Source organism: Panthera pardus, unplaced genomic scaffold (genome assembly GCF_024362965.1).
Source record: "Panthera pardus isolate Hobbes unplaced genomic scaffold, ASM2436296v1 HiC_scaffold_21, whole genome shotgun sequence".
In the NCBI taxonomy this organism is placed as follows: Eukaryota; Metazoa; Chordata; class Mammalia; order Carnivora; family Felidae; genus Panthera; species Panthera pardus.
This window is the reverse complement of record NW_026526777.1, coordinates 14,887,549-14,900,294: the sequence shown is the minus strand read 5'-3', so window position 1 is coordinate 14,900,294 and position 12,746 is coordinate 14,887,549. Positions and strand designations below refer to the sequence as shown.

The 12,746-nt window shown below is 41.8% G+C and overlaps 1 protein-coding gene across 17 annotated transcripts in view; it reads right to left on the bottom strand.

Annotated features, from left to right (window-relative positions):
- Window positions 1-12,746, bottom strand: part of ESRRG (estrogen related receptor gamma) — a 625,497-nt gene that overhangs the window by 293,378 nt on the left and 319,373 nt on the right. For 2 of the 17 annotated variants that reach the window (XM_053908973.1, XM_019465631.2), the window contains exon 3: window positions 9,316-9,396. The exons of the other annotated variants lie outside the window; for them this stretch is intronic. The gene's annotated coding sequence lies outside the window, so the exon portion shown is untranslated. The remainder of the gene's footprint in view (window positions 1-9,315; window positions 9,397-12,746) is intronic. 17 annotated transcript variants of the gene reach the window in all.

Genomic DNA, 12,746 nt, shown 5'->3' with positions numbered 1-12,746 from the left:
CTTTCTTCCCAGGGTGCTGGCTAACATCGTTAGATATTTTTGATCATGCCTCTTCACTGCTAATCTTGGAAACTGAGCAGGTCAGTATTTGGATGGCAGACTGAGATGGTAAGCCTCCAAGAAGTTCCCCAATGAATTCCCTTGCTTATATTCATACCTGTGCCTAGGACCCTCCCATACTGTACCAGGACTGGTCTGTGTGACCAACAGAATACAGCAGAAGTGCTGGTACGTCACTGCAGAGATTAGATTATAATGAACAATGCAGCTTCTGTTTTGTCCTCTTTCTCTCTCTCTCTGATCATGAGTTTGGGGGAAATCAAGCTGCCATGTTGTGAACAGCCATATGAAGAGGCCCATGTGGTAAGACACCAAGACCCTCCAGCCGGCAGCCATGTGAGTGAACCTGGAAGCAAACCCTCTTGCCCTGTCATGCCTTCAGATGACCTTCCTCCTGGCCAAGACCTTGAGTGCAGCCTCATGAAAGATCTTGAACCAGAACTAGCCAACCAAGCTGCTCCCATGCTCCTGACTCTCAGAAACTTTGTGAAAGAATAGATAATTTGCTGTTTTCAGCCACTGTTTGCAGGTAATCTGTTATGCAGCATAATACATACTAACAGGTACTACAGAGTTTTCGTTTTTGTTTTATTTTGTTTTCTTCTAGTCTTTAAGTGACTTGAGGGTAGGGGCCGTATCGTATTCATCTTTAGGTTCAGCGGAGTGACTAAGGACACAGCAGATCCAATAACGGTTTTCTGAATGACGATCATCCCCTTCCTGTTTTTATCATTAAAGTAAATTCAATGACAATTACACATCCAGGCTTCTGACTTAACTAAAGAATTTTTTTTTAAATAATGTGGTTTAAACCAGAGGATATAGAAGAGAAAAAAAATTCTGAAATGAGATCACCTTTCAAAAGCTCCAATTTTTTTAATGCTCCCGCCATTAAGAGTTCAATATAAATTTACAATGAGGCTCAGTGAGCAATTTAGGAAGCCTTGGCCTCCTGCCTTATAAGCATTCATGATTACAAACTAAAACTTGGCCTCTCCAGCTAAGCCATGACAGCATGATGGGAAAGAGTAAAGGCTGACGTAAGTTAAAAGAAATAAACTCCTGTGGGTCTTGGGTTTTAGGGAACAGTAGACTTATACTCAAAATGATCTAGGGAGAACATTCCTAAAGGTGACTATCCTTTGCTAACTTAGTGGCTTGGGGTGCATCAGGGATCAAACTTCCCTGCTTCTGTAGGAAGCAACTATATTCTTCAGCAGTAGACATCTGTTCTGAAAGATACTTGATGGTACATACAGCCTTCCAGGTCCACCAACCCCCATATTCTAATACATTCTTATTGGGAAATCATAGGGTACAAAAATGGGATAAAATAATCCCATCACCGTGTCGAGAAATGAAGATGCATCTATTTGGAAATCTCTTAGGAGATGTGTTTGTTTGAGCTGACATTTACTAACAGAGCAACATTTCTTTTTTCTTTTTTTTTCCCCACTGACTAAGCCCCTTTCCTAGACAGTAACCTCCTCTGAGAGAGAGTTATTGTAGGTATTACTCCAGAGGGTAGAGAGAAGTGTTCACTGAGTAGAGAGAAGAAAAGCAAGGTTCTGCTCAGCACACTTGGAAATTTTACCAAAGGAAAGTTCAAGCTGCATGAATGAAAAGGACAGCATTTCACTGAGGAATAATTTTGTTGGATTGAGTGAGCTAGATCTTAAGGGACCAGAAATCTGGGTAATCTCTAGCCTTCTTCTTCCAGGAAAGAAAAGATTCGAGAAAAGCCAGCTTCCTTCCCTCCACTCTCAACTAGCTGACAAGTAAATACAGCTCAAGGAGCCGAAGTGAGGATCTTTTATTTTTGTCATAAAAAAATCACTAAAATATTAAGAGAGAAAAAATGAATAGGGTGGTACAAAAAAGGGCCTCAGGTTTGGTGAACTTCCATTCCACAAAACAAGCTTTGATTCTTGGATCACTTGACAAAGCCTGCTTACTTCTCAAAAATGTGAGGACTGCCCTGAAAGAGAAGGTGATATACCCTAAGGACTAAACCATAAACCAACAGACTCCTTAGAAAAAACATTGGCAGCTCTGTTCTTTAATTACATTCTGCTTTTTCATTAAAACAAATCCTCAGACTATGTAATACATAAAGTTTAAACACATATTTTAAAAGCAAGAACACACATATATGAGAAAATAATGCTGACTTTAAATGTTGACTTCTATAATTTTGTGGGGTTTTTTCAAGTTTATTTATTTATTTTGAGAGAGAGAGCATACATAAGAGTGGCGGGGTGGGAGCAGAGAGAGGGAGAGAGAGAATCCCAAGCAGGTTCTGAGCTGTCAGCTTGGAGTCTGACATAAAGTTCAAATTCATGAACCATGAGATCACGACCTGAGCCAAAACCAAGAATCGAACGCTCAACTCATGGAGCCACCCAGGCACCTGTGAAATTTTGATTATAAAAACACAAAGACTTTTCTATCACCTTCATATCATAAATTATCAGTAAAACACTAAGGAGAAACAGAAAGATATTCTCTATTTTTTTCCCATAGTCTCCATTTTTGATGAAAATACGAGACATACCTAATTTTGAACCATGGTACAAGAAGTTGAAAAGCAGGGCTCCTGAGTGGCTCAGTTGGTTAAGTGTCTGACTTTAGCTCAGGTCATGATTTCACTGTTCGTGAGTTTTAGCCCTTTGGATTCTGGGTCTCCTTCTCTCTGCCCCTCCCCTGCTTGTGCACTCTCTCTCTCTCTCAAAAATAAATAAACATTTTAAAAAAAATTTAATAAAATAAGAAAAAGAGTTGAAAAGCAGAGTATAGAGCAATATTTGCTCAATAGATATGCAGGAAGTGAATTGTAAACACCAGCAATGTAGGAAATCAACAGGGAGGAGGACTCTTCACCCTGAAGCTCAGGAATGAAGGCCTTTGGGTATCAGGTGTTGGCTTAAGGCAGGGGTGAGGCATGTGGCTAAAATCAGGCAGGACTGAAAGTCTGTCTCTACAAAGCATATGATTCACTCTTCCTCCTCACTTTGTCTTTGGAGAAACCAAGCTAGAGAAATTCTAAGGACCGTAACACCAGGAGCATAGGGTGTGGGGGAAGAAGGGTTGGGGCTCAAAATGAGGGCATTGTAGGAAAGCCTCCATTCCCTCCTCTTCTTCCGCACTGGACTCCCAGAATGCCTTAGGCAATTGTATATCCCCAAGGCAAGACCAGAGGATTCTGTTAATGAGACATGGAAGATTCTAGAAAAAAGACAAACACCAGTATTTTGGGATTCTCTCAAGTGAAAAAAAAACTGGCTCACAAAATCACCCTAAAGCCACCCCATCCACAACCCTAACCATGCATCTATCACCTTTTTAATACCTCACTCTTGTATATGAATAAAACAAGCATTTGAGCAATTTCTTCTCCTATGTTACAGATAAATACACATCTTTCTAAATCTTGAAAATTCCTCCCTGGCCTCTATTGTCTCTTCTAGCTCCAATAGAATCCCCCTTCCTTCTTTTCTCTGCCAAACTTTCTGTGGTGCCCCCCCCCCACCCCCGTCTTCCTCAGCTCCTGACGTGGCCTTGACCATGAGGTTTGATTTCACCATCAGTTCCTTCTGCCCCACCCCACACTTCCTAATGCTCAGAGCCAGTGACTTCTTGGATGATCCTCCTGCTGTTTTAACACTACTGACTCTTTCCCAGTCACCCAACCTCAAAACCTCAGCATGACTTTTTAAAAATAAACCTTTTATTTTAGAATAGTTTTAAATTTACAGAGAAGTTGTGACGATAGTAAGAGAGTCTCCATCCATATATCTACCACCCAGTGTTTCCTACTGGTAACATCTTACATTAGTGGATTGCATTTGTCACAACTAATGAACCCATATTGACACATTATTATTATTTTTTAAACTTTATTTTTGTTTTAGAAAGACAGAGAGAGAACTGTCAGAGAAGAACCTGTTGCAGGGCTCCATCTCAGAACTGTGAGATCATGACCTGAGCTGAAATCAAGTATCAGCTGACTCCTGACTGAGCCACCAGGCACCCTGACACATTATTATTAACAAAAGCCCATACTTATTCATGTTTCCTTAATTTTTACCTATTTCTCTATTTTTGTCCCAGGATCCCATCCAGGATATCACATTACATTTAGCTCTTGTCTTTTTAGGTTGCTCTTGATTATAACAGTTCCTGAGACTTTCCTAGTTTTTGATGACCTTGACAGTTTTGAGGAGTGCTGCCCAAGATCTGTTTGCTGTTTCTCTCATGATTAGACTGGGGTTATGGGTTTGGGGGTGAAAGACAATAGAGGTGAGGTGTTGTTTTCATCACATCATATCAAAGGTACATACTATGAACATGGCTTATCACTGTTGATAACCTGACCTTGATCCACCTGGCGGAGATCCACTGTGAAGTTACTCTTTCCCACCCCTCTTTTCACACTGTACTTTTGACAAAGAAGTCACTTATGCAGAGCCCACACTTTAGAGGTGAGGAGCTGTGGTCCTTCTCTTTCAGGCAGAGGAACCATAGAGATTACTTGGAATTCTTCTCAGTATCAGTCTTGACTTTTCTTTTGTCCTCACTCCAATTTTATTCATTTTCCCAATCAGTGGGCAGTACAGTGGGGGTTCAAATCAGATACTGAAACTCCAAGCCCTGACCCTTTAGAGTCAAGAATGAATTATTCGTAGCACCTGAGGGCTTTCTTCCTCCTCTCTTTCCTTCCTTCAACAAATGCTGGTTGTCAGCTATGCACTTGGCACCATACAGGGGACCCCGCCTTATCCTTGGTTTGGTTTCCTGCAGTTTCAGTTACCCATGGTCAACGGCAGTCTGGAGGGAGATGATCCTCCTTCTGATGTACTGTCAACAGTAACCTAACACCATTCACAACGTCTACGTCATCACCTCATTCATCTCATCAGGCAGGCATTTTATCATTTCACGTCATCACCAGAAGAAGGGTGAGTGCATTACAATAAGATATTTTGAAAGAGAGACAGAGAGAGACCACATTCATATGACTTTTATTACAGTTATTATTACAGTTGTTCTATTTCATTATTAGTTATTGTTATTAACTTCTTATGGTGCCTAATTTATAAATTAAACTTTACCATAGGTATGTCTGTGTAAGAAAAAACAGTATTTATAGAGTTTGGAACTATCTGTAGCTTCAGGAACCCACCGGGGGTCTTGGAACATACCATATTCTCCATGAATAGGGGGAAACTACTGTATTCGTTCTAGGAACACAAAGGTAAGTCAAATGGTTACAGTCCCTGAGGACTGAAAGATTTGTAATAGTGACTTACAGCTTAGCTAGGGAGTCAGAGAAGGTTGCCCTGAGGTGGCAACTTCTGAGTTAGGATCTCAGTGGTGGGTAGAAGTAAGTCCAGGACGAATGGACACAAGATATGGCACCTGCAAAGGTTCTAACATGTGAGTGGAGGGGGAGTGCTACAGTACCACAGGCAGGGGAGTGAGCATGAAAGAGGCCTCTGGAACCCCAGGAAAGCCTGCCTCCTGCAGCTCCTATAAGCAATGTGTGGCCACCAACAGCGGGGCAGGGCCATGCACAGACTGGAGTTTTATTAAACAGATTGTGAAGTCTGCCAGGGCAGAAGTTATAGAGATGCAGGATGATTGGTGAGGAGTCTAGATAGGAGGTAACGGTAGCTTGGCCCAAGGTAGGGACAGTGGGAATAGAGAAAAATGGACAGATTCTAGAGATAGACAGAAACATCAGACCTTGGGTGAGTGACCTAACCTCTTTTTGCCTCGGCTTCTTCATGTGTAAAAGAAACAGAAACAGAAACCTACCTCACGAAGGTGTTATGAGGTAATGAATTAATATGCTCAAAGCATTTAAACAAGTGCCTGGCTCATATTAATTGCTATTAAAAATATTATTTCTATGTTCTCGAATAGGGTATCTAAATCCGCTGAGGACTCAACACCCTCAATGACAGAATGAGGAGGCTTGGCTATATAATTTTCAATACCTTCTCTAGCCCGAAATGGTTAACATTCTTAACCATTATACGTTGCTACTCTAAGAGGACTATAAGCTCTTACGTATGCTGACCCCGGAGAGGTCACTCAGTACATGTTACTTTGCCTTATTTAACCTATACCACTGCAATGCCCATTCCTTTTCAAAAACCTGACAATGCGCAATAAAGTGTTCTCCTGAGTAATTTTGCAAAATATGAAACTGATTTTTCAATCCTAAACATTTAACATTCAGGCCTTGTAGAATTTGGCCCTAGCATTTCTACCCATTACACAGTGACTCTGTCTTGCTGTTTCTGCTGTGCTTAGAAAGTATTTCAGGAAAGAATCGACCCCAAACAAGCTTAATCCAAAGACACAGCCAATGCCCGCAGAACCACGGCTTAAATGGCCGATTTGATTACTCAGGATAAAAGGAGGCCATTGTAATCACTGAATCAGTGAGGATTTAAAAGCATCAACAGTGGGGCTGGCATCACACCAGGAGGTATTCTTTGCAGTACAAAGAAGAAGGGCCTTGTCTTCCAGGAGCTTCCAATTCACGTAGGGAAGCAAGGGGAATCCATGTGCAAGAAAACTGAAGGAAAGTCCTCAGAAATTATGAAGGATTTCTCAATTCAGACTGCAGAAGGACAAAAAAGAATTTGAAGGAGAGGAAATGGGGGACGGGTAATGATAAAAAGAGCCAAGAACATTGGGATTGGGATATAGCATCATACTGAGGTTTTTACATCAATAAAAAGTTTGCAACATGTCAACCAAAAGGCCAAACTCTTGCTTCTACCCGCTTCTGGCACACTCACGTCTTCAATACACACACAAACTAGGAGGAGCAAAGCAGAAACATGCCAAAGCCTTCTATTAAACTGAGTGAATTTATCTGTGATGATAACTGCAGATATTTCATTGTTAGCAACTTGGGATTATCACTTATGTAGCCCTAGAACCATGAAATGTTCTTGAGGAAGGCAGACCTCCCAAGCCCTTGTTTATTTATTCGGTAAAAAATATCCTAAATTATTCAGGAGAGGGAAGGAGAAATCTCAGTACTTTTCAAATGAAATAACACGAAAACAGCAAAGAAACAGAGGTTGCTAAAGGTGGAGAAAAAACATTAACCACAAATTCAGTTGTAAATGAGCTAACATTGCAAGTAAATTTGAACTAATAAAACAGATGAATTTACTGAAAACTTAACACCTCTCAACACAGCTGTCTGCCCAGTCAGGAAACCATTAACATCTTGTCACCAGTGCCCCAAGCACATCAATGATACGAACTCTAAAAACAACCCAGAACAACAAAAGGAAGGTGCCACCAAGTAGCCAATGGCACCCATGCTTTCTCAACCCCCTTTTCACCATGTACATCTATGCACTGAAGAGTTTGCAAAAGCAAGAGGAACCTGGAGAGAAAAGGAGGAAAGCAACGCAGGCAACTTTGAAGAACAAAATGAAAGCGCAAATATTTCAACCAACTTGAGACCAGTTAAGAAACACCTTTTCAAAATCACAGTTGATAAACTGGGGTGGGTGTATGTGTGAGGGGGTTGTTAAAAGTCAGGAAAGCATCCCTTTCGTCATGATAAGTCATTAGAGACAGTATTCTATTTTAATAAGAAAGAAACATCATTTTCTCAAATTGAAATACCAAAGTAGGGGTCTCTACCTCAAAGGCAATCCTGAATTTGGCCCTTGTTGCTGTATTTGAGGCATTCATTGCTAAAAATGCTTTACCAAAGGAAAGCCGAAAGAAATTTTTTAAAGGTGAGATGAGAATCAGTTGTGCTCTCGGAAGCTTTGGTGATTGGTTTGCTCGTTCACTTCCTGAGTCAACACACTGAACACCAACTGCGAGTCAGGATGTTGGGAAGCGGCAGGTTCGAAAAGAGAAAGTCTCTTCCCTTGAAAGAACTTACTGTCCAGGGCGTGGACTAGGGAAGCGTTAGAACAGGCGTGTGCCAAGGTGCCGTGAGGACGTGAGGACACTGCCGAGGAAAGCTTCTTTCTGCTTGTGAAGTGGAGACACTGAGCTAAGGCTCATCCAAGAGGAACAGGAAGGGCACTGGAGATCAAAGGAATAGCAGAGTTGGGGTGCCTGAGTGGCTCTGTCGGTTAAGCGTCTGACTTCAGCTCAGGTCATGATATCCCAGCTCGTGAGTTCGAGCCCTGCATCGGGCTCTGTGCTGACAGCTCAGAGCCTGGAGCCTGTTTTGGATTCTGTGTCTCCCTCTCTCTGTGCTCCTCCCCCACTTGTGCTGTCTCTCTCTGCCTCTCAAAACTAAGGAAACGTAATAAAAACAAAGGAATAGCAGAGTACCTGTTCTCAAGGGAATGGGGGCTTAGTAGGGCAAGCAAGGTAAGCAGGGGCAGGGACTGCCGTGTAATGGGAGCACACTAGGCATGAATAGGAGATACGTAGCAGCAAAAAAAAAAAAGGTGAAAAACAACAACAAAAAAGGAGAATGAACTGAGTGGTTAGTTTGTGCCTGATAATACCAAAAGCTAATTTAAAATATTCAATGAAAGTTGTAGCAGGAAAAGGAATAAAACTCATGGGCAAAATAAAATAACAACATACAGGACCAGCTACACAGCCTGGGGCCCCTGCAAATTGAAAATGCGGAGTCCCTTTGTTCCAAAAGTATTCAGAATTTCCAGATTGTGCCAGGGAACATTCAACCAAGTGTGGGGCCCTTCAGAGCATTGGGCCCTAGGTGGCTACACAGGTTGCGCATTCACGAATCTGGCCCTGCTTATATTTGAAGAAAATTTCTAATGTTCACACCTATTCTTTAATACTACAGATAAATAACCCCCATTTCTCAAAGGGCCTGGCTACTACGAAGCACTTAATACACGCTAAGCACCAGGCTGGGAGCTTTGCTTTCACTTAATTTCCTCAGCAACCCATGAAGTAGGTATTACTACCCCCCACTCACAGATTACGACACCAAAGTGAAGAGAGGTATCTGCAGAAGGGAAGGGGATGTTGTCGATGTATGTGGAAGATACTCCCTCAACGCCTTGAGTCGAGCTGCCTGACCACCAGCGCTCACCAGGGACTTGCAAATGGTGCTCTGATTTCTTTGCTATGGGATGGGCTTTGGCGGAGCCACGGAAGTCCAGAGTCCGGAAAGTCAGTTAAGACACTTTGTGCTTAGAGCGTGAGTTGAGAGATTGAGAGAGGAAGAGCCACCGTTCCCCGTGCGGGTCACGCCGCCCCACGGAGTCCCACAGCACCTACCTCTAGTAGGGATGTGAGCTGGATGTGGAGGGAGCAAAATGCCAGCACTCTCAGAATTGTCCTTTTTCAATACAGACACAGCTAGGGGGAGAAATTACATAATTTCCATGAGAAATTATGCATTCAAAGAGCACATGCCCGCTACAAGAGTACTGAATCTATTTTAAAAGAAGTTATTAAATCTTTAGAACCTGTAGTAATTTCTGATGTCTCCCAGCAAGCCTCCAACTAATAGTTTGTTTGTTTGTTTGTTTGTTTTTTGAGACAAAGCCTTGCCTGAGCGTTGGGGTTCAGCAGAGGACTCTCCCCTCCCCCACGCCCTCCCTCTTCTATCAGTTTGCCAAATCACCTGAATCCTCTATTGCCATGGATGAAATTCAGTTTTTCCACTTTTTTAGGATAAGAATAAGAACTGCCATAACAACACACCATTCATTCTATAGTAAAAAAAAACAAAGAATCTAAATATTTACTAAAACACCTTGGATTGAAATATGTATCTATATATGTATATAGATATATACACACATATATCTATATCTATATATCTATATATCTATTATATCTATATCTATATCTATATCTATATCTATATCTATATCTATATCTATATCTATATCTATATCTATATATCTATATATATCTATATATGTGTGTATACATATAGATATATAGATACATATATACTATATGAATAGGTCAGTCCTCTTACATTTCTTTTGAGGGGAGGGGCTTTGGTGGTGCCTTTCGCCTCTGTCCTTTGGTCTCCCCGGCCCTCCCACGACCCCTGTTGTGGCTCAGAGCACTCTGTGATTAATAGCTCTGCCAGCCATTCCTACTTAAAAACTATTCCTACTTTACGTCTTTTTTTCCACTCCGTCCCTGATTTTCTCTGATCCTTATTTTTGCAGAAATTACCTACTGTCAGAATGTTCTCCTCACCCCCAAAGCCTCGTAACTGTATTCCACGGCGTTTTGTTTTGGGAAGCTTCTGCTAAGCAGATAATAGGCCTATTCGAATGAACTGACCAAAAGGTTCTACACAGGGTTATAATCTGTCAGTACGTCTTCCCTCACCCCCCATCCTCCATTCCAAATCCACAGTCGTGAGGCGCAAAGTAAGGGGGAAAAATGTTTTCAACCAACCCAGTGATACGTCACCTGGTCCCAAGCAGGCAGCGGCTTCCTTGTTCTGCTTGTACACTGGAAGTGTAAGTTGCATTTTCAAAATTATTCTGTCAGCCCCATGACAATTTAATTTATTTATTTTTTTATCCAGTTTCTCAACTCTGTTTGGGTAGCAATGTCTCGTCAATATCTCATTCAGGTGTAGCATGGAAAAAGTCTAACAACCCTGGGCCGGCAGCCAAGCTTACCAGTGACTGACGCTCGCTTAACTGAGCAAAGATTTGCTCTGCATGAAGTGGGGCTTGACTATACAAGAACCAACAGTGACAGCGAGGGTGCCGGCTGGAATCCTAACAAAGCTGCTTCCAACTTGTGCTCAAGCAAGTGGAACCAGCACTTAAGCTGAATGTTAAGGGGTTTCAATCTTGGTACCTTTTTCCCCCCCATCATTTACCTTCTGAATAAACCCTGGGATTTTACAGGGAAAACAGCACATTAGCACCCTTAAATCACAAATCCTTGTACCTTTTTAAAAGGCTGTTGAAGATTTATTAACTTGTAGGAGCAATCATTTAATTGCTTGCCTCTGCTACACCACACGCTATTTTTTTTTTTTTAAATGACCAAATTAAACCTGCCGCACAAATTTGTGCTTTGAAGTTCCTGTAAAAGGATCATTCCTTTGAGGGAATGGTAAAGAGAAGAAATGAAATGCTCTCCTTTGGTACAGATGTCCACACACCCCCACCTTCCCCGCCCAAGATGCCTTCATACACAGAAGCAAATCAATCTCGTTTAAATGCTTCAAATTCATTTCCCAAGCCAGGTCCAAATTTCACTGTCATTTTTCCCTCTGTAATTTCAATGAAAGCCCATAAGCATTTACAAATGGAGGAACGTCATACTTACAATTCTGGGATGTGTAATGCAGCTGTGTATCTTATGAAAAAACTGTTATGTTTATATATTGCTGTCCTTCCTGTTCAAAGACCACACCACTCGGTAAAGCTGAAGAAACTAGTGAGAAACCCAAAGTCCTTTCCACACCACCGACGTGTGAAAACCATTCTTTGAATTGAGCTGCAGTGGCAATTAGCAGAGTCTGTTGTTTGAGACTTTGTCTCTTAGGTCAAACGCAGCCCAAAGTCAACGACATAATTTGCCATCTAACCACAATGAATTTGGTGATTTGCAACCGCAGAATCAAATATTTAGGCTAATTTCCACTTCACGTATATACACTAATAGGTACACACACAACTGCCCATCTGCACGTTTGGTGAGCTAGCAGTAATCCGAAGTTGTGTGTGGATAACTAGACAGCGTCTGAGTGACAGAGGCAGTGCATCTGGTTTTTTTAAGCCCTGGATGTCTTTTCCTTGGGAAGGAGCCCTGTTCCATTGCATCAGATGCCCAGTAACGCGATCTCATCAATCTATGTGAGCATCAGAAGTCCGCGCTGGTCACAAGTGAAATTCTCTTCCTTGCCAATTGAGATCGACATGTGCTGTTGTCATAAAGATCACACTATCCAATTGGACCAAATTGGTGGTCTTGAGAATAAACGAAGGTACAGTCTGTCAAAGTGAAAGGCGTCTGCAGGGCTCAAGTGTTAGGTTTCCACAAATGACAGTTTCCCGAATCTCTGTGAGTTCAAACACTGTTTTGTAATTGGAAAAAAAAAGGGGGGGGGGGATTTTTTTTTTTTGTCCTTTTGGTATTTTGTTTTGTTTTGGCTCTGTCTGTTTTGTTTCAGTCTGTTTTTTAAGGCATTTATGCCCAGAGTACTACAAAGGGATAGAAGTAGGGCCTCCCTGGCAGGGACATAAAAGTGTGTGGGTTTTGAAGGAGAATGTGTAACTGGAAGGCTGTTCTAACTCTCTCAAACCCAAACCTGGTTAGCTGGGAAACAGTTTTTTAGAGTCGTCCTTTCTTCCCTCTGTGGGACTTGGAACCTGGATGCTATAATTGAAAGCCAGTGTATTAAGCATAACACATCAAACTACTGTTAACACCCAGCCTCCCGCAAGGCTGCCTCCTATAACAGCTCTGTTTTCTGCCTACGGTCTGTGCAGGCAAGTGGAACCGTCACACGCGCTGCATGCTAAAGGCCGCAGCCTTTGTCTTCTCCAAGTTCTGTCTATTTCAGAGGCTAACATGCAGCAATTAGTCTAATTAATGTGAAACAATGAGCTGTGTTACCACTTATCAAATTGATTGTTCCCCTATCAAAACAAAACAGGCTGGCTTTTTGATGTAATTTCAAGAGATGATTTGAAATGTCATGTTGCTGCAAGCCAATT